General features: G+C 38.9%; 1 long non-coding RNA gene across 2 annotated transcripts; it reads left to right on the top strand.

The window, feature by feature from the left end:
- Positions 1-4,787: 4,787 nt before the first annotated feature.
- LOC116693050 (uncharacterized) lies at positions 4,788-19,852 on the top strand. Of its 2 annotated transcripts, none has more exons than XR_004332839.1 (3): positions 4,788-5,013; positions 18,789-18,846; positions 19,623-19,852. It is a non-coding gene; the product is annotated as an uncharacterized LOC116693050 (long non-coding RNA). The 2 variants fall into 2 exon arrangements; XR_004332838.1 differs by having other exon boundaries at positions 19,638-19,852.
- The last annotated feature ends 362 nt before the right edge of the window (positions 19,853-20,214 follow it).

The following is a 20,214-nucleotide window of genomic DNA, read 5'->3' on the forward strand; positions in this document are numbered from 1 at the left end:
TACACATTGATTAGTTCAAATTTTTGTTGCAACTTAAAATAGAAAATTGGGGAAACATTCTTTTTGTTATAAGTCATCAAGTTTATTGGTTGAGATAAGATTGAAACCAGTCTAGGCTGATATAGGATTCCATTCTATGTGTATTTTGATGTGGTGTTAAAATGAGCTTTTAGTGAAGCTTAATTTTGTTTGTGGATTTTGTTTGTATTTTGAGTTTTTACATGACAAACTGTTTAAACTATTGAGTTGATGTGGAAATATTTTATTTGGGTGATTCTTTTCTTTTTGAACTTTTTGTTTTGTTGCTTTTAAGATCAAGACGCAAGACAGTGTCTTAATGGCTAAAACTATTACATAATTAGGAATAGGAATTCTGTAGGAGATATGACTAAAAAGGGATAGTAACAAATACAAAGTGTCCATAGCATTAAGGATATCAAAACGACTCTACGATTTTGTTTTAAATATTTGTGCAGAAAACATAACCCATAATGTAAACTGAAGCTTGGAGGAGATAAGTGCCAAAACTAGTTTCTCTTTAGAATGTTTGGGGATTTTATAGAGTTAAACCAGCAAGAGGGAAAGAAATGTTATTTGAGTGACATGAGTGACATACACTAAATGAGTATTGATAAAAGAAAAGATAATGCTTTTTGGAGTTCTGTTTTGTGCCACACAGTGCCTCGTGTGTCAGAACCAGGTCCATCTCGCTCCTCCAGCTGCAGGATCAGAGACAAACTGGACCAGAAGACCAACAACAACCATCACAGCACCTCAGACCACCGCACAGCTAGAGACCACAATGGGTCAGGGTCTGGTTGCGATTATTGGCCCAAAGTGACTTGAAAGTGGACCAGGGCTAAATGTTTGATAATAATTGCAAACATCTGTAAGTGTGCTGTGCTGGACCGCAGAGCAAGGAGTGGGGTCCACATGCTCTGGTGGGGGCTTTGCTGACGCCGAGGTGAGAGGGCTCTGGAGGGGTCAACCATGTGACCCGGAGATCTGCTACATCATAAGACAAAGATACTTGATCTTATCTGGAGATACAGACCAACGAGCAGCAGATGGATTAAGAAGGAGAAGGGGGGAGCAAGAGACCGTCCTGGTTCTGGTACTTCGGATGCACAAGTGAAGGGCAGGTTGTCACTTACAGACTCGCAATCTAAAAACAAACACACATAAAATACTGGGAACAACAACTTATACTCTACAAATTAGGTAAAGTTCATGTAAACAGACATGTTTTAAAGGGTTAAGACATGTCTCATGTCTGGTAGGGAAAATTACATTTTGTAGGGCCTTATAAATTTTGTAACATTTTCATTAAATTTCCTGTTATAGTTTCAAGCAAGATCGGTTAATAATAGGTTAATACAGATGGATTAAACATAATCCTCACATTTTCAATGAAGTGTTAAAAGATGATTTGGTAGGAAATAGATCCGGTATTGCAAAGTACTGTGATTTAATGTAGACATTGATCTATTCACAGGATGAGTAAACAATTAGGTGGTAATCTCACAGAGTGAGATAAAAGGGGGAGTGTAAACTCCATGCTTGTCATTTCATTGTGCTTACTGAATAGGATTTCCATAAAGGTGGTGTTGCGAAAGCTTAGACCAGCCTCAGAAAATGCATAATGAGCAGTTAGAACTGTATACAATTTGTCAAACATTTCACATTTGAAATAATTAGTTTCAGTCGATTACATCTATTTCATGTTTGGTGTTTTCCTAAATTAGTCTGGTTTAACTTAACATCCTTTTTTCCTGTTCCCTGTTTAAGTGTTTAATTTGCTCTTTCAAAACCTCACTCATTGTCTCCTGTGTTAAAGAAGGACTGAAAAGGAGGGACTGGGGGTTTCACACCTTGATGCAGACAGATTAAATCAATGCAGATCCACTCAGTCTTAAGAGTGAATGTTCAGGCGGTCATCAAAGAATCATGATTTAGCATTGGTGATGTTCTCAAATGTTTTAAATTGATAAGTGCATTTTTATTTAGGATTCATCTGTTTCTTTTATTCTTTTGGTTTGGTGTTTTGAGTAATGTTGTGTCTGAATGAATTGATGAAAGCTCATTTCAAGTCAAATTAAGCCTTCAAATAAAGTCAACTGAAAAGTGGTGGGAAATTAAATTGAGCTGCCTTAAAGCAATTTGACATTACAAGATAATGTACCAGAGGTACCAGATTAAAGCTTATTGGGGTTTTAAATGGATACATTAGTAGATGCATAGCCTATTGGGAATTTTGACTCAATTGGATTGTTTTTGACTTGAAATGATAAATAAGAGGGTTTCCACATTTTTAGTTCATTGCATTTATATTCATTCTGAATTTTGTTTTTCATGATTTTGTATTGGGTTTATTTCTTTTCTTTCACTCAAACTTTTGTTTTCCCTTAGGGGTGGGGATGCACGTTTTAGTCAAGACAGTAGCTTTTCTGTTGTTGTTGTTTCTTTGTTTTGCTGGCAATTAACATATGGAAAGGAGCTTCCTGGTACGTCACAAAAGGTGGTCCCCTGTCTCTTGTCCCCTGGGGTTTTAGTCTAGGCTAAAACAATACAATGTTGATTGGACTATGTTGATAGAGTTTCACCCCACTGATCTTTCCTGAAATGAGAGTCATAACCCTCAGCCACATTCCAATTGAGAGACTGCAACCTGGTTGATTTTGTTCAGTTCATATGTGGTGGGTGTGGTTTGTATGTTTACAGTAGGGAGAGTAAGATGATACCAGAAGGTGAAGAGATGGAGGATTATTATCTTGTATATTGTAAGCGAATAGGCACACACACACACCACTGTGACCAAGAGACCCCACCCTTTGTGAATAAGACCAGGGGGGACCAGGTGTCCAATAGGGCAACATTGAGAGTTAGGATTCACACCTTTGCAGGTGTGAAAAGGGGGATATACGTTTTTTACCATATTAAACTTTTGCTGCACGTTTTTATACTAAAATGAATTCTAAAAGGTTTTCCACACAGTTCCTTGTTTACAGTAGGATTTACACCTAGTAGGTGTAAAAAGGGGGATTTGTGGGAAATTATATTCAGATATAGGGGATCTGTGGGAAGCTATACTCAGGTATTGTTAATTATTGTGAGAAATTGTACTCAGGTATTGTTATCATATTTAGACACTGTGAATGAACTTATGCATAAGTTAATGAAACAAAACTCATATCAGACGTTGAATGAAGGAGAAAATGTACTGTTGCTTGGCATCCAGGTGGGGGCGATACCCTGTTGGCAAGACATTACATTTACAAGAGAACCGGATGCAGGAGGCCAGAAAGCCACGTGCTCACTCAAAATGGAGGGGAACAAAGGAATTCCCACAGGAAAACAAACCCCAAACACACGCACACACCCACACAGTAATGTAAACAGGAAGTCGCGCCCACCCAGCCAATAGAAATACAGTTGCTATGGCGATATGACCCGCCTTGTGACGCTTTTAACCAATAGGACTCCCTTAAAGGCGGCTTTATAAACCGTTGCAGGCCACTGTTACGGAGCCTTTTTGTGAAACCTCTGAGCTAGTCATGTTCCATTGAGACCCGTGCACGTATTTATTGTCCGGAATGCATTGCTCTGTTTTTATTAATAAATCGTTTTGGTATACATAATCAAAGCTAGAGTGATTCCTTAGCTACTTGAGTCCCGACGTTTGGACCCTCCAAGTGGAATTCGCAACACAGTCTATGTGGTGGCCCCAACCCCTCCTGCCATCTGGGAGAAGCTATTGGAGCCTCCGGGACTGTTCCACCACACTGCGACAAGCATGACAATCATCCGTAACCATCAAATTTAGCCTACTACAGTTCCTGTTTTTCTGGATTCTTTAGTGTCTGAAAAAGCTTCTGGCTATTGTAAATACTTTGAATTAGACTATTGCCGTGAAAACATATACATATATATATATATATATATATATATATATATATATATATAATATGAAAAATGCATCTGCAGTGTGATAGGTGTGATCTGACTAAAGTAGTAAAATATTTTGTGATCAAATGTTTTCTTTTTTTCCCCTTCATATATGTATATATATAAAAGAAAAATGTATATATAATATATATGTATACATAGACCACAAAAAGCAATAAAACAACCACAAACACACAACAACTTTTTTTGTGATTAAATGTTTTTCTTTATATATATCTATATATCTATAGATATATATAGATAGATAGATAGATAGATAGATAGATAGATAGATAGATAGATAGATAGATAGATAGATAGATAGATACTTATTCAGTCACACAGCACAGAATATAAATGTAAATGAAATACTAGGATACAATATACATACATACAATATACATGAAATAATAATAATATGAATAAAACTATGAGAACAAATAAGAACAACAATAAGAACAAGAACAACAACAAATATTATATATATATATATATATATATATATATATATATATATATATATATATATATATATATATACATATATCACAAACAGCATAGAAACAACATTGAGAGGACAGACAGGAAGGAGGAGACAAAACAACACATGCAGAAACAGACACTCACAGACAGACACAAGACTAGGGACCAAACACCTGCACAAGTTAAAGCAAAGGCTGTAGCACCCGGACCTCAGAGTGTCCAGAGTAGAAAATACTCTTCTACTGGTCACTCTAACTGTCTTACTAAAGCTGAATTTGTGTGCTCAATAATGACTTTAAGAAGAGTTCTTTAAAGTCATGGAATGTAATTTAGTAATAAACTAATGCCTAAAGTTCTTTTTTTTGGACGTTTCACAGTTAGTGTTTTATTTTGAAAGTAATAACAGGATTTGATGTATTTTCTACTGTGACCAACTTGACTGCTGTAGCTGGGTGGTCGAAGTTGGTCATGTTGTCAGAAAGCATAGACAGTTAAAAGGCAGCATGAGACCCTTCTTTGCTCAGACCATGCAAGCATTGGAATATTTCAAGGCAGAGACAGTTTGACAGCTCACTCGAAGAAAAGGTGAGTATCAAGTGTCTCCTTTACACTCACAAGCCAGGCTGCCAGATAAAGAAACAGTCCAGGCGTCACTTGATGCAGTGGTTTTATGAGGCTTCACTTGAATGTGGTCGTGTAAAATGTGTACAAGTCAGGATGTGATGTTTACCCTCTTGAAAAAGAACTATTGAACTTTGCAATAGTCATTTATAATAATGATTCTCAATAAATTATGCTAATATACTAATATTAAACAACTTACCTTTTATATCCCAAGCAAAGTTAAGTGACTTTAGGAACATTGTGAAGATTGTAAAGTGTAAGTATAGAAAAGAGGGCAATACAACAAATGTACATTAGGATATCTATACGTTCAGAATTTAGAATAATACAATGCTAGTTCCCATAGGGAACTTATGGGAATTTTATATAAACGTGTTTATTATCAAAGACCAAATTAAGGTCACAATAACAATAGATAATAGAAAAAGGATAAGAAACTTTTATTGTCATTATACTGCATGTATACTGCAAGACAGCAACAAAATGAAATTACCATGGCACTCCCTGACATAAACAAAACAATATAACATATTATAATCCATATAAATGAAAGTTAAAATAGAGCAGTACTCAACGTGCAAGTAAACAATAGCAGCATTAAAGTGTAAGAAAGGAATATAAACCTGTATGGAGAAAAGTGTAAGAAAAGACCCATTGACTGACACTAAAAGTTATAGTAATATTAAAGGAATGTAGCTGTGTGTTTTTTGTACAGGGTTGTAAAGTATATCATTGAGGATGAATGCAGGTTGAAGGAAGGTCACACCCTAAGTTGGCTGGTTGCCTGGTTCTACAGTTGCAATTCTAAGTACCATATGAATAGAAATAGAATAGAGTTGAATAGAGTGTTGCTGTGATTATCTCCACTAATATGAAACACAACATATGGCCTATGAGCAGGGTTCAAAATTAACTTTTACGTCCATCAGCCAAATGGCTATTGAATGTTTAGATTGTACCAGCCACTCAATAGATTGCCATTGCTTTTTTTTGGTAAATCTACCAGCCACTGATAAATTGTGCTTATTGTGTTGCTTGCATACACGTCCTTGATCAACATACAATGAGTCAACACAGTTAGAAACACAGTAGAAATTATGCAACGATAAAGACGGGCAACATTGCAGTGATTTAATTATTTACCGGAAGCGGGTTGAGTTTCCTGTCATTAGCACAGCTTTGAGACTCAATCAAGCTATATACAGCAGCTTTAAATAGCAGAAGTCATATTAGAGTCTTTGAGCTTTTGTGTAACCTGGGGTGCAGTGGCGTTGTAAATACAAATAAGTGAAACCTAAACTTTAATGACTGAGCGTTTAAGCTTTCATTGATACCATTAAAAATGATGCACAATGAAAATAAAGCTAAAGCATATCTTACAGACTTGTGCAGTTCAATAAACTTAAAAGAACAATGCAAATCAAACAATGGAGCTGGATTCCAGTGACTGTGTATCTTTTCCATTTAACATTTACATATTATATATTGTATAACAATGTAGCTTACATGATGATATAGATACACAAGGGTACCTTGTTGCTGCTCCCAGCAGACTGGATACGCTGACAAGTGCTTTGTTTTTTTCTCTCAGAATTTGCATTTCTCCTGCCTAATTTTCATTTACTTTTACATGCATTAGCAATCACAAGTAAACCCAACAGACTTGCAAGGATTGCTCTCTTTGTAGAACTCATTTCATGTCGCTGGCTGTTCCTGACCCACATGGAAAAGGAGACCTGTGTACTTTATAAATGTATAACTAGTCTTGTTCAGTTCGATTCAAATCATTTTTATTTATACGATCAAATAATAACAAGTAATCTCAAGACCCTTTACAGATAGAGTATGTCTATAGCCAACCCTGTTCTTTAATTTACAAAGACCCAACAATTTTCCACAAGCAAGCATTTGGTGCAACACTGGCGAGGAAAAACTTCCTTTAGCCACAAACCCTTTGACATACCAAAGCTCTTTGTGAGCATCTGTTGTTGCCGGTTTGGACACAGGGGCATAGTAGGGCATAGTAGGGCTTAGTAGGGCATAGCAGGGCATAGTGGAGCATAGTAGGGCACAGCAGGGCGTCGAGGAAGACCACAGCAGCTGCCACCATGATTTAGATACCAACCCAAATCCAAGGAAACTGCGAAGCGAGAAAACATAAGGACTCTTGAAATAAGCTCCCCCAATATAAGTCTTCCTTACTTGTCACTCTCTGTAAGTGTGACACTCATCCTCAGCCTCATACTTGTCTCTACAAAATAAGCAGGGCAGCTTTTATCTCACCAGCAGAGGCTATTTCTATGGTCGCTTTCTGTGTTTCTATCTATAATTGGCTCCATTTCAGTGGAGTGTTTTTAGGAATGCCCTTTACCCCCTGTGCCTAGAGATGCCACGTTGTAATCCTCAAATCCAAAACATGGATCTCAGACCTCAGATCCTAAGTTGACTTTTGAATGCCTCTGAATAATTCCTTAACTCTACAGTCTGACCGTGCATCTGTCCGTGGGAAACTTTCTCCCCACACGGGCCCCAGTGGGTCTTTGACTGGAACAGCCTGCTCTTGCCAGGCAGTTATGAGTTTATTAATAAGTGTTTGGCAGCTACTTTGGTCTCAACCCCCAACTCACTCTCCAGTCAACCCCCCCCCCCCCATAACACAAACAAGCCAGAAAAGCCCCCCCCCCAGTACCTGAAATAACATGTGCCTATTTCAGGCTCAGGGAAGTTAACTGACACGTCAGGGTTGCATACTAATAGTGGCAGGGGTTGTAGTTAGAGTGGCAAAAATGTCCTATCATTTTGCACAATAGGAAATAAATAGGACTCACCCCATGCTTGACTGCTCTACTGTGTTTATTTAATGCTGTAAAGCTATAGAAAATATTTTTTTCTCCTTTAAGGGATTCAAGAACCATCTTGTTGATTAAAAAATGCAATAGAGCTCAACAGTCTCACCCACAGCGGGTTCCGGTAGTAAAAATACAATGCAATTTCTCCACTGACATTTGGAGTATAAGCCATAAAATCGTAACTGTCGATGGTAGATTTAAAATCAGCTACGACATGACTAAGCGATTGTATGTGCTCATATAAAGTATAAAGTATAAAGTTCATGGGGCACCAACCTTGTTTTGAGATAAATGTGTTTTATTCACAATGTCTTGGTAAAGTACTTCATTACCCACAGTCCTGAACAATCCCACAATCCCACAGTGATGCCTCTGATTGGTGGAACTCATGCTGGTGAGGAGGGGGAGCTGTCAGTACCAGATCAGTGCTGCATGCACAATTCGTCATGGACATGCACAAGATGATAATTGTGTTTCACGAGGATTTACGACACTGCACAAACCACACTTCTGCCATTAGCCTCCACTGGGATGCTAACGTTAGTTTAGCTAACAGCTAATTTGGCTAACCGCTAGCTGATAGCTTTCCTGTTCGTTGTTACACTCGAAATGATATGTTGTATGCTTATGAGTCACATAGCTGGTTAGCCTAAGGCATGTTCTAAAACTAGAGAACCCAAGGTCTCTCGGAGGAGACTGTTGAGCTCTTTTGCATCCTAATTTTTACAAAGAGGAAATGTGTGAGGGGAAGTCAGGAAAGTGAGATAAAGACAGTGCAGGACAAGATTTGCTTGTTCTCAGGGAAACTAAGGAAAGACCTCAGTGAGATGAAATGAGGAATTGGATGAAAGAAGAACAACGGTAGATGCTTGGGTGAGGAACGCGATGTCAGGCTGACCATCTCAGAGAACTGTGTCAGGATGTGCTGGCTCCCACGCTGATTGATAGGTGGGAGAGACTGTTGTATTGGTGCGGATCTTCTGCTGTCTGGTGAAAGAGCTCCCACAGCGATGTGGAGATGCGGTTGGGATCATATCATGATTTGACCAACGTGTCTTGGGAGCAATGCCTCTATTCTCTGTTCTGCACTCTGTTTTGCTTGTAAAGCCCCAGGGTAAGGGACAAAAAAAATACAAAAAGACAGCCCCAGGCTGGAGGGGCTATTTTTGGATCCAGCTATGGGAAAACAACCAAGTCTGTAATCACTCATACATCTACAGCTCAGTTTCTGTGAATCCCGGAATTTTTTCATTATGAAAAATGGATAAAGAACCCCAGAACCAAAAGATAACACTATATCCTGTGCAAATCCACTGATTTTCCAGACAAGTACATCTCTTTAATGTCTCAACTGGAAAAGACTGCATCTAAAACATCTGTTCTTTGTAGGCATAGTGCATCCTGTTGTGTTCAAGTACCCTGTTTGACCTGCAATTGAACATCCTTGTGGCCATTGGTTGCATCACAAGTTTTTGTGTGTTGACTTTAATTGTGCTAGACACATGGTTAGCACATCGTTTTTTTTGTTTGTGTGTTGCATTTTAAGTAGCTGCCCATGCAGTATTAGATTTTTTATAAGATTATTTTTGGGGCATTTTTAGGCTTTTATTTCTACAGGACAGATGAAGACTTGAAAGGGGGAATGACATGCAACAAAGGGCCGCAGTCAAACCCGCGGCAGCTGCGTTGAGGAGTAAACCTCTATATATGTGCGCCTGCTCTACCAACTGAGCCAACCCAGCCACATTACTAATGTGTGAGTCTCATGGCTCACAGCAATCTCATTTCCGTAAAAATGTCATGTTCACACAGCCTTGCTCTGCTGAATGATTATTAACTTTCTCACAGCAGACTTTTTGAGTTGTCAAACACTATGGTAACTAATAATATAAAGATGGCGGAATTCCATTTAGGTGTTCCAGTTCCAGGGTAAGTAGTTTGAAGATGTCAGTTGTTAAATGTTGATTGATCAATTGAGAAAATAACCTATAATGAAAATAATCATTAATTGTGGCCCTTTTTCAGACATACAATTTTAAACATTTATTTCTGTAATAATGAGCGTCTACTTTCAATGTCTAACAGAGACTTTGTGCTTCCATATTCAAAGGTTATGGAGATGTTATAGCTGTGTCCTCTCACTATGAAAGTCCCTTCCATTTCCTTTTGTGTATGTTCAACAATGGTTTATTTTTAACCTGTTGGGCTGTTAAGAAGTGCAGAGGGGAGAGAAGGGAGGAAGTAGTTGCAGGATGACAGAGGAAGATAATAGCATACGCACCACAACCGTCATCCTTCCTCCGCCTTCTCTATACATACATACATGCAGACATACAGTCCGTGACAAAAGTCTTGTCGCTTATCTGTTTTTTAGAAACACCTGCTATTAACCTGACTTTTACTTAATCAATTGGTCTAAGAAATAGCTCATATGAAAAGGTAAAACCCTCCCAAATGATGTTCAATGCACTGAAATAAATTAGTTTCACTAAAAAAAGATTTATCATTGAAACAAGACAGAAAGGTCAAATTTTGGCAAGACAAAAGTTTTGTTGCCTATACATAAATTGAACAAATTTACTGCAAATACTAAAATGTATCAGCAAATTAAATAGCGGTGCTGTGAGATCCAAATTTAATATCTTGTATGACTTCCATGAGCTCGAAGGACTGCATCCATGCGGTTTGGCAAGGATTCATACAATGTATTGATGAAGTCATCAGGAATAGCTAGGAAAGCAGTCTTGCTGCCTCCCAGAGTTCATCAATATTCTTTGGTTTGGTCTTCCATGCTTCCTCTTTCATACTACCCCACATCTGCTCAATGATGTTCATGTCTGGTGACTGGGCCGGCCAATCCTGGAGCATCTTGATCTTCTTCGCCTTGAGGAACTTTGAAGTGGAGATGGAAGTATGCGATGGAGCACCATCCTGCTGCAGAATTTGGCCTCTTTTATGGTTGGGAATATTAGAGGTAGCTAAGATTTCTTGGTATTTGAGACTATTGATGTTGCCTTCCACCCTGCAGATCTCTCGCACACCCCCATACTGGATGTTACCCCAGACCATGATTTTTCCGCCACCAAACTTCACTGTTTTCTGGGTGAATCTTGGATTCATGCAGGCTCCAGTAGGTCTCCTGCAATATTTACGGCAACTGTGGTGTAATTCAACAGAAGATTAATCTGAAAAATCCACTTTCTTCCACTTTTCCATCATCCATCCTTTTATCAGGCTGTGGCAAATGCCACACGGTTTTTCAATTGTCTTTTTTTTAGTGCTGGGTTCTGGCCACTGATTCAACCATGGAGGCCATTTCGAGAAAGAATCCGACAAACCGTTCTGGTTGACACAGGGACTTCAGGGGACCAGGTCTCGTGGAGCTCTGGTCTTCAGCCTCTTGATAATCAAAACTTTAGTCTCAGGGTGAATCTTAGGCATGTTTGCAGAGGTCTAGTTGCAGTTGATGTGAAGGTCTAGTGTACTGGGGTTGTTTTTATACACACCTGAGATCTAATTGATCCATTATTAGTCACAGGTGAAGCTCATATGACAAGGCGACAATAATTATGTCTTTGCAAAAATTGACTCAATGGGCTTTACCAAGCTGTGAATATTAGAATACTTTTTGACAGTTTTGTTTTGCACTGAAACATTATTACAAAAGCTGTTGGGATTAAAATGAGCCATTTCTTGTAAATAAATCTTGATTAGAATATATTTCAGCGGCACTTCAGGTCAATTTGTACACAAGCGACAATACTTTTGTCAGGAACTGTACACACATACACACTCTTGATGTTTGTAGTTCTCTGGATCTCCCTCTGGAATACCAATAAATAGGAATAATGTGTGACATGCACCTACAGACACAGACACACACACTTCTCTGGTCCCTGGATAGCCACAAGAAAAGTGGCTTGTTAGAGGGAATGTGAGAAAGCTAAATACTGATTAACTAAATACTGATAGGTCTCATTGAACAGATGAGAAGATGCATCTGTGTAAACCAACACTTTATGTTGTTACTTTCTCATCTGAAATGTAATATGTACACTGAGAATTGTTTGGAAGTGAAGGGAAGTGAAATAGCTTTAATACATAGTGTGTGACTAAGCCAGAGTGAATAAGGTAAATTCATAGTATACAGTAAACTAACAAAATACATTTACTCAACTACTGTACTCTAGTGTTTGTAGGCCTACTTAACTAATTATTTTTCAGGTTAAAATTTGATATTAAAAAAGTCGCGCAAGCCGGCGTAGGCTCGCTTCCTCTGGAGGCCGAGCAGGATGGCGATGGCAGAAAATTATGGATTCCAGCGGCGAAGGCAGAAACCCTCTGGCGGCCACACAGGACGTCGAGGGCTCTTAGGTGGTCGGTGGCGAGGGTGAAACCTCTCAGGCGGCCGAACAGCTCGGCAAAGGTAAAGCCAGTTGTGTGAAATTACTTTGAAGTCACTATTGAGAAAAAAGTTTTGAACCTGTGAATCGCCGCTTGGGGCTATATTCTCTTTTGTTGTTGCCAGCAGCACAGCCTCTTGTTAAGTTAGGCCTACAAGTTTTTTCTCCAAGCTTTTGTTCTGTTCTTTCTTAAGCATATGTTATATCTGTGTGTCTGGAGTTTCTCAAATTAAGTTCAATACGTCCCAAAGGCAACTGCATCTAATTATAGCATTTTAAGACAAATGTACATGTCTCTGCAGCTAATATTAATAATATCTTTCCACTCAGCAAAAAAAAAAAATGCAAGCATGGAAATGGTGATAATTTTATTTTTGCAACATATGCCTTATATTTTAAACTGCTGATACTCATACTGTACATCATGCAGTCATGACCTATGGGTCGGGCCAAAATCCAGTTTTACGTCACAGCAGCATCTGCAGTCCATTTCACTGGGTGCAATGGCCCTTAAAGCTCAATCTGGTGTAACAAAACAGCAATGTTTGGATTTCCCATCATTCCATCTGAAGACCCATGACCCCATGAGATCAGTTTGACTCTCACGGTGAGGTATACGGATGTGGAGGGCTGAACATTCTCTAAAAGAATGGAGTTTGATAAAAGCTTTTTTCTATTGTCTAAAACAGATTTTGTGTCAGTAGCTCAAAATGTAAAGACAGCCATTATTCCGCACAGAAAATGTAGAATAAGCATAGATCCCAGTTTTAACAATAGCTCTGCTGTTAAAACCACTTTAAACTTTCAAATGTATTTAATATTTAATTATTTGTTTATTTGTCAATTGGTTTTGCAGCAAGGTATACAGCACATGAAAAACAACATAGTCACACAATACAAAAGGAGATGATGGGGAGGCGGGGGGGGGGGGGGGGGGGGTGACCTAAATTCCAGTGGGCTAGAAGACCAACAATAGTCACTGGTGACCGATTTTGACATTTCCAAGTGTACAAAGCACAGCATCAATAACAGCTAAAAAAAGCCTCACAATGACAAAAAAGCTACAAATACCCACGATAACGTGCAAAGTAACCAGGCATCTCTTCCATCATAACACAAACTGTCCACAGTAGCAGCATAGACACCTAATCATCATCATCATCATCATCATCATCATCATCATCATCATCTCTATCACCATGAACCACACCATATTGCTGACCAAACTACATAATTAATATGTGTACCTCCTCCCCTGGCCTGAGTTCACTTTGGCTGTGGGGATGAAGGAGTGATTGTACATGTTACTCTTAATCACTGGGAATCTGAACCGAGGGCCAGGGGGCAAAATCTGAAATTCAAAGTACTGTGGACGTACATAACATGACAGCTGTTCATTAGTAAATTAAGTAAAGAATGGATAAAGTGGCGATATTTAAACATTAATATAGTTATATGAAAGGACGGAACACTGGCCTGAACAACACTTGTTTTAATGGGATATCTCAAAGCCAGGAAAGCAGATTAAGACATTGAGAAGTGATGTTTATATTTTATTAGATGAAACATAAGTTTAAATGCATATGTTATGACAACAAATGCACATATTGTATATGTATGTGCTACTTTCCAGTAAGAACACATTGTACAAAGGATAGGGGGGTTTATTGGAGCCACTCTCTTTATTTTGAAAATCTGGCTTATCAACAAATCCTAAGAAATATATTTGTTTTAGCAGGGGAATGCCATAATACCGCTGACATTGACTTACCCTATGATCGTGAGGTATCATGTGAATTTTTGACTCAGGAGATGTGTTTAATTTCCTCAGTTGAGGTTTAACTCCTTTGGAATGCTTCTAAATATAAAGTGAAAGACCCTGAGGCTCAAACATGGTTCTATGCTTGTTCTAATCAAAACCAGTCAAGATGCACTGTGCAAAGGATGTTAAGCTCCCCTCTTTCCATTGGTAATTTTGTCAGAATGTCCATGTCTTTGCCTTAAACGCTTGTGAAATAGTTTTTTTTTTATTTACCCCAATCACAGGAATCTGTTTGAATTCTGTACACATCCTGGCAGCATTTTTTCAATTAATTCAGTTTGCTTTCAAAACCAATATGACTGGTTCATCATTGTGATCGGTGGGTGATTTCTGCATAAAAAAGACACATTCATAAGAAACATCACTCACCACTGCTGCAGCTCTTTCAGCCCTCCTCATTCCTCAGCACCTGGCAGTAGATTTGACAGCAGATTGAATTACACAGATGACTGGCATTATAGGGTCTGATGTTGTGTTGTGTTAATATTTTTTTATAATTAAAGCTGCCGATAGCGTATGACTTTCAACTTTTAAGTTTTCTAGGCATGGTGTACTCGTGGCTCAGTGTTGTTTCCACAGCTGTTAGCAGACAAACATTCCTGTTTGGCAATGAGAGCTCTCAGACCGTCTAAACATCACACTGGAGAAAGAAATCAGGACTTAAAAGAATGCGCTGAGATGGAATCGGGAGATTAATCAACTAACAGTAATTACTCGCGATTTACTAGTAGATCCTTGGCTGTGGTGCTGTTCATACTTAAGCAGACACTACAGACTTATAGTTAGAAAGTCAGAGGAGGTTTGCAAGATATGCAACTCAATGTGGCTGTTTAAAAAATAATAAAGAGAAAATACAAATACTAATTGTATTTCTTAAGAACTATTCTTTTTTAAGATTATTCTTTGCACAATTTGGCCCTTAATACATGGTACATGACAGTTGTAGAAGTGAAGGGAGGGGGGGGGGAGGCATGCAGAAAAGTGCTGCAGGTCGGATTTAAACCGAATGTGCATTGTAGTGAAGTAGAATGTTATCCATTGTGGCTCAGTGATGTGTTTTTTTTTTCGCTGTTTTTTACAGTTTTTGGACAGTCATAACACAGAGGAATAATCTATATCAGGCTTTGCATACCTAGGCAATGCTTGTTGCTGGTTTTGGTTTTCATCGGAATTGTTGATTGTGAAATTGAAAAATATTGAATTACCCTAGACGTTACCCTTTAAATTACATCAGCTGATATTTCACCTTTTAAATGTAGCCTTCTGTAGGCTACAGGAGAAAGACAAAAAACAGCATTTGTAAAAGAGTACTTCACCCATCTAGCATTCCTTAAACATTATTGGACTCATGACAGAGGGTATAAACGTTTTATCTAAATCGTTGCAGCCCAGTCCGACTTCACACAGCTCCCTCTGGAGCCACAAAAGCTTTATACAACTATTATCAAATATGCAGTAGTATTCCCCAAGACAGACTTTGATGTGTAAAATCGGATTTCCTTTTAATGGTCCTTGGCATGTGTGGGTGAGTTTGGTGTTTATGGTGCTGGGCAGCATAAGGGACACACACAGATTCAACGTGAGATAAAGTGATAGAGACGAATGTTGACAGAAGACAGTGTAGGAGATAAAAAATAGAGGTTGACTGGATGAAAGCATTTACTGCATCAGAGGTATTGCAGTTGCAAATTTCCCATTTAAATGCATTAAGTTATTTGCCAATCGCGTCCATGTTCATCATAGTGCCCCTATTAGCGGACAGTGGTTTAGAGTAGCATCTCAGTTAACTGCAGTGGAACAGAAAACTCAGATTAGACAGATAGTCTAGCTAGCTGTCTGGATGTACCCTGCAGGGAGCTGAGGAGCAGTTAACCATAGTCCTCATAAATCAAGCCTAAATGAGGGACATTCTGCTGAATTTTCGGCGGCACCTGACCAATAGATAGTAGATATAGACTACTATAATTGCCCTAATGGACTTCACAACACACAATGGCCATTCCAGACAACCAGGCACACAAAGCTGGCAATACGCTGTATTACTACATGTAATTGCTATGTAAATGTCAACTATTTACAATGAAAAAAAGTAAAATGTCTAGAATATTAATTTAGAAATATAACTTTTTAGGTTCATAAAATTTAGCCTTTCCATTAATGAATATGTATTACTGGATATTACTGCTTTTATGTAAATACTGTCTGAGCAATGGTTATATAAGCTGGTTGGGTAGATCTTAGAAGGCCACATTCCCAACACACATTCCCTTAAAACAGCCTCATTTGTGCAAGAAGAAGCTGTGTGTGTGTGTGTGTGTGTGTGTGTGTGTGTGTGTGTGTGTGTGTGTGTGTGTGTGTGTGTGTGTGTGGTGTGTGTGTGGTGGTGTGTCAGACCAAACTCCTGTTTTCTTCGTGTCCCCCTACAGGGAAAGAATGCCTCAACACAAAAATTGTAATTTATCCAGATGATGAAAACGTAGACACGCGTCTTAACATGGATGAGAGTTTAGACACAAATAAAACACACACTTTGTTATATACACCCAGACCCGTAAAGATCAACATGCGCAAATGTGTGCATAGGTTTAGTCTGTGTAAAGTGGGCTTTGTATTATTGACATTCAAATCTCAAATTAACCAAATAACCTAACCTACTTAGACATGTTTGGATTTTGCTAGGGTTTTTGTGTCTAGGGACCTTCCTCAGTTGCTATTGTCAGCGTACTTGCTTTGTTTTGTTACATTACTTAGTGTTTCATTCAATCTGATGCTCTCGATCACCTTGATTACTGATTAGAGGTGATGACCCTGAACAAAACCAGGGACAAAGGAAGTGACAAAAACTTTTCCATTTGTATTGTTCCCAGAAAACATAGACAAACCAAACTTTTGGGCTGCAGTTCACAAATAGATTGTGCGCTATGCTCGTTGGTGAGAAATCCATACAGCGAGCACTGCCAAGATATGAAAATGTGCGAGTGTCCTTGGATTTACAATGTCCTGACGGAGAACAATACATTGCTAGAGGCAACTGTGTACACAGTAGATAGAAAGGCATTCCTTGTTTAGTTCCCATTGAATGGAATTGTGATTATAAATAATTGTTTGTTTCTAGGTGTTTTGAGCCTGTGTTTGGTTGTCGTGGCCAACAAAAACTTAAACTGCAAGCAAAAAGATCTCACAGTATGTGTGAAATGTGCAATGAGTGGCCAGTACCAAGGATGGGAACACATGTACAAGCTGAGTTAGCTTAGCTTTGCACACAACGACTGCAAACAGGAGGAAATGGTTGTTCTGTCCAAAGATAACAAAACCCACCTAACTTAAACTCACAAATTAAAGTGCTCATGTTATGCTTTTGGGGTTTTTCACTTTCCTTTATTACTGTATGTTACATATCTTTTTTGTGTGCATGTAATAGGTTTACAAAGTGAAAAAGCCCAAAGTCACCCCAAAGTTTCTTCCCATCTCCAACAGAAAACACTTTTCACAAACTGCTCCAAACAGCTCTATTGTAGTCCAGCCTTTACTTCCATGACAACGTGGGTCACTTTGTAACACACGTATACTGCTCGCCTAGCTGCTAGTGTGGCACGCCCTCAAACCAAGCTGGTTTTTTACATGTGCACTTAAGTTTAACTTTAAATTCTCAATATGCAATCATTATACATTTTGCTTGTGATTCAATTCAGATGTTTACATGTATCTTGAGTAAATAGATTTTACAGTTCTCTCTTTGAAAATTAACTTATGCTTTAATTTTTTCAATTTTTTTAAATCTGAATATTAAACATGTCATCTGCACACATTAATTTGAAATCCTGGAAAAAAATAATGCATGGGGATGACAGAGGTTACATGATTACTGCTCTTGAGACAAATTCAGCTTTTTGAATCAGTTCCAAAGAGAGGTTGGGTTTACTACTGCCCATTTGAAGCTGATAGACTCCTTTTCCTTCATTTCCAAGGCCAGCACGTGCAGCACAGAGCAAAAACGCACTTTCTATTGCAATTGCAAGGAGGTCCAAAAAACATGTAGCCAGTTTCCTCCATCATAGATAAACCAAGCCCAAAATGTTTTCCCACCAAAGAGACACTGTGTGCATCATGCTTTAGTTTTCAGAACCTCTGTCAACCCTCTCTCTATCTTATGACTCCTTATGCTGAGTATGTATGTCACCCTATGGCTCATAAAAGAGAAACTCTAAGGGGAACTTGCTGCACTTTCACCCCAAAAACAATAACAAACACATGGTTTCTCTGACCCTGGATGGACAGTGGAAAGCATGGACTTCCTGTCTGACAGATGAGAAAATACTGTAAATAATAGAACACTTGTGAGACCATGCACTCACGCAAACTATTTGAATTTAAATCACAACAGGTTTTTGCAAGTTACTTCATTTCAGGGACCCTCAAATAGATGCGTTAGGTTGTAGACTCTGTCCTTGATCTGATCAGCATGTTAGCATTGTTGTTGTGAGCATGTTAGCACGCCGACATTAGCATTAAGCTCAAAGCACACTCTGTGCTGAAGTACAGTCTCATAGAGCTGCTAGCATGGCCAGAGACTATTAGTTTTGTAATAAATAATCACATGGTAAACTGGTAGGAAAATGTCTAATAATTGCACTGTCCTCCTTGTTCTTGCTTCCATTTCAGAAACATGTGGAGGACTCTAACACTTTCACTGATAGTTGCACTGACATTGGGCACAGAGGTGAGTTTGATCATGCGTGTGTGTGTGTGTGTGTGTGTGTGTATGTGTGGTGTGTGTGTGTGTGTGTGTGTGTGTGTGTGTGTGTGTGTGTGCTTGTGTGTTGGGGGGAGGTTGGGTGTAGGCACAAGGGTTGGGCGGTAATACGGTATAGCGCGGGAGTATCAGTTTTAATACCTCAATTTAAAAAATGCAATGCACTTATATAGGAGACAAAGATTAAATATTAAATATAATTGATTTAATGCCTAAAAATGCTTATGTGTGGTTGTCATCACGTGACAACGTGGAGGAGAAAGAGGGGGGGGGGGGGGGGGTTAAGACGGCAAGTCACGCACTGAGTGACCTGGTCTTAAAGACAAACACGACTTCTGCAGTTTGGCAGCATTTCGGGTTCCAACTATGAAAAGGGAGAGGTGTTTCAGTATTAGTGTTTGATGACGCCGGCTGAGCCTTACCTCATTTTTAATAGTCACGATAATACTGTATACCACGGTAAAATATACGCCCAACTCTGAGTGGCATAGCATCTCCTATTCATGTTATGCCAATATTGGCTTGTTATTGTGGACACATGATTGCTGTGTTCATAAAAAAACTTTTTTTAAACTGTTTGCTTTTTATTTACCCATCCCTTGCAATATTAATGCACAATTTCCCCTGTGTACTGTTGGTAGTATTTTCTAATGTAGCCCAATAGAGAGTAAGATTTTAGTCTAACAAGAAATATAATGTCATGAGGGGACATTCATCATTCTGACATCTCTAATATACAGTAGGTGAATTTTACCCAGGTGTCCCTGTCTGAGGATGTCGGGCCTATGGTGGCTGACGAGAAGACGGTGGAAAATCAGCAGGAGAACTTCAGCGACATCTCCAACGTGCTAGGAAAGTCTCGACACCAGATCCTGGCTGCTCAATTTGAGTGCTACCTGAAGATAATCCATGATCCACCACGTACAGAAGAAGGTGATAAGGCTGTACCTATTGTTTGGTTTTGACGTAAAACCCCCAAAAATGTATCCACTGATTTACAGAATTTTTTTTGCCATGTAAGTCTATGGGAGGAAAGTCTTTATGGGCCAGGGGGCATCATGCGATGTAATTCCACTGTATGTTCAATTTGCTTCAAAGCCCGACGCACTTCCTCGGCGGGGGGGGGGGCGGGGAGTATAAAGCAGACACAGCCTGTCCCTTCAGCTTTCTTCCATCTGTCACTGTAAGGTTCAAAATGCAGTGTAGATTTGTATGTCAATGTATATGGACTGCATTTATATAGCACTTTTCTAGTCGAACTAACTTCAAACAGCAATCAAAAGCAATTCTGGGTTCAGCACCTTTCCCAAGTACACTTCGACATGGGACTGCAGT

The sequence above is a fragment of the Etheostoma spectabile genome, chromosome 7, assembly GCF_008692095.1.
Source record: "Etheostoma spectabile isolate EspeVRDwgs_2016 chromosome 7, UIUC_Espe_1.0, whole genome shotgun sequence".
Taxonomy (NCBI): Eukaryota; Metazoa; Chordata; class Actinopteri; order Perciformes; family Percidae; genus Etheostoma; species Etheostoma spectabile.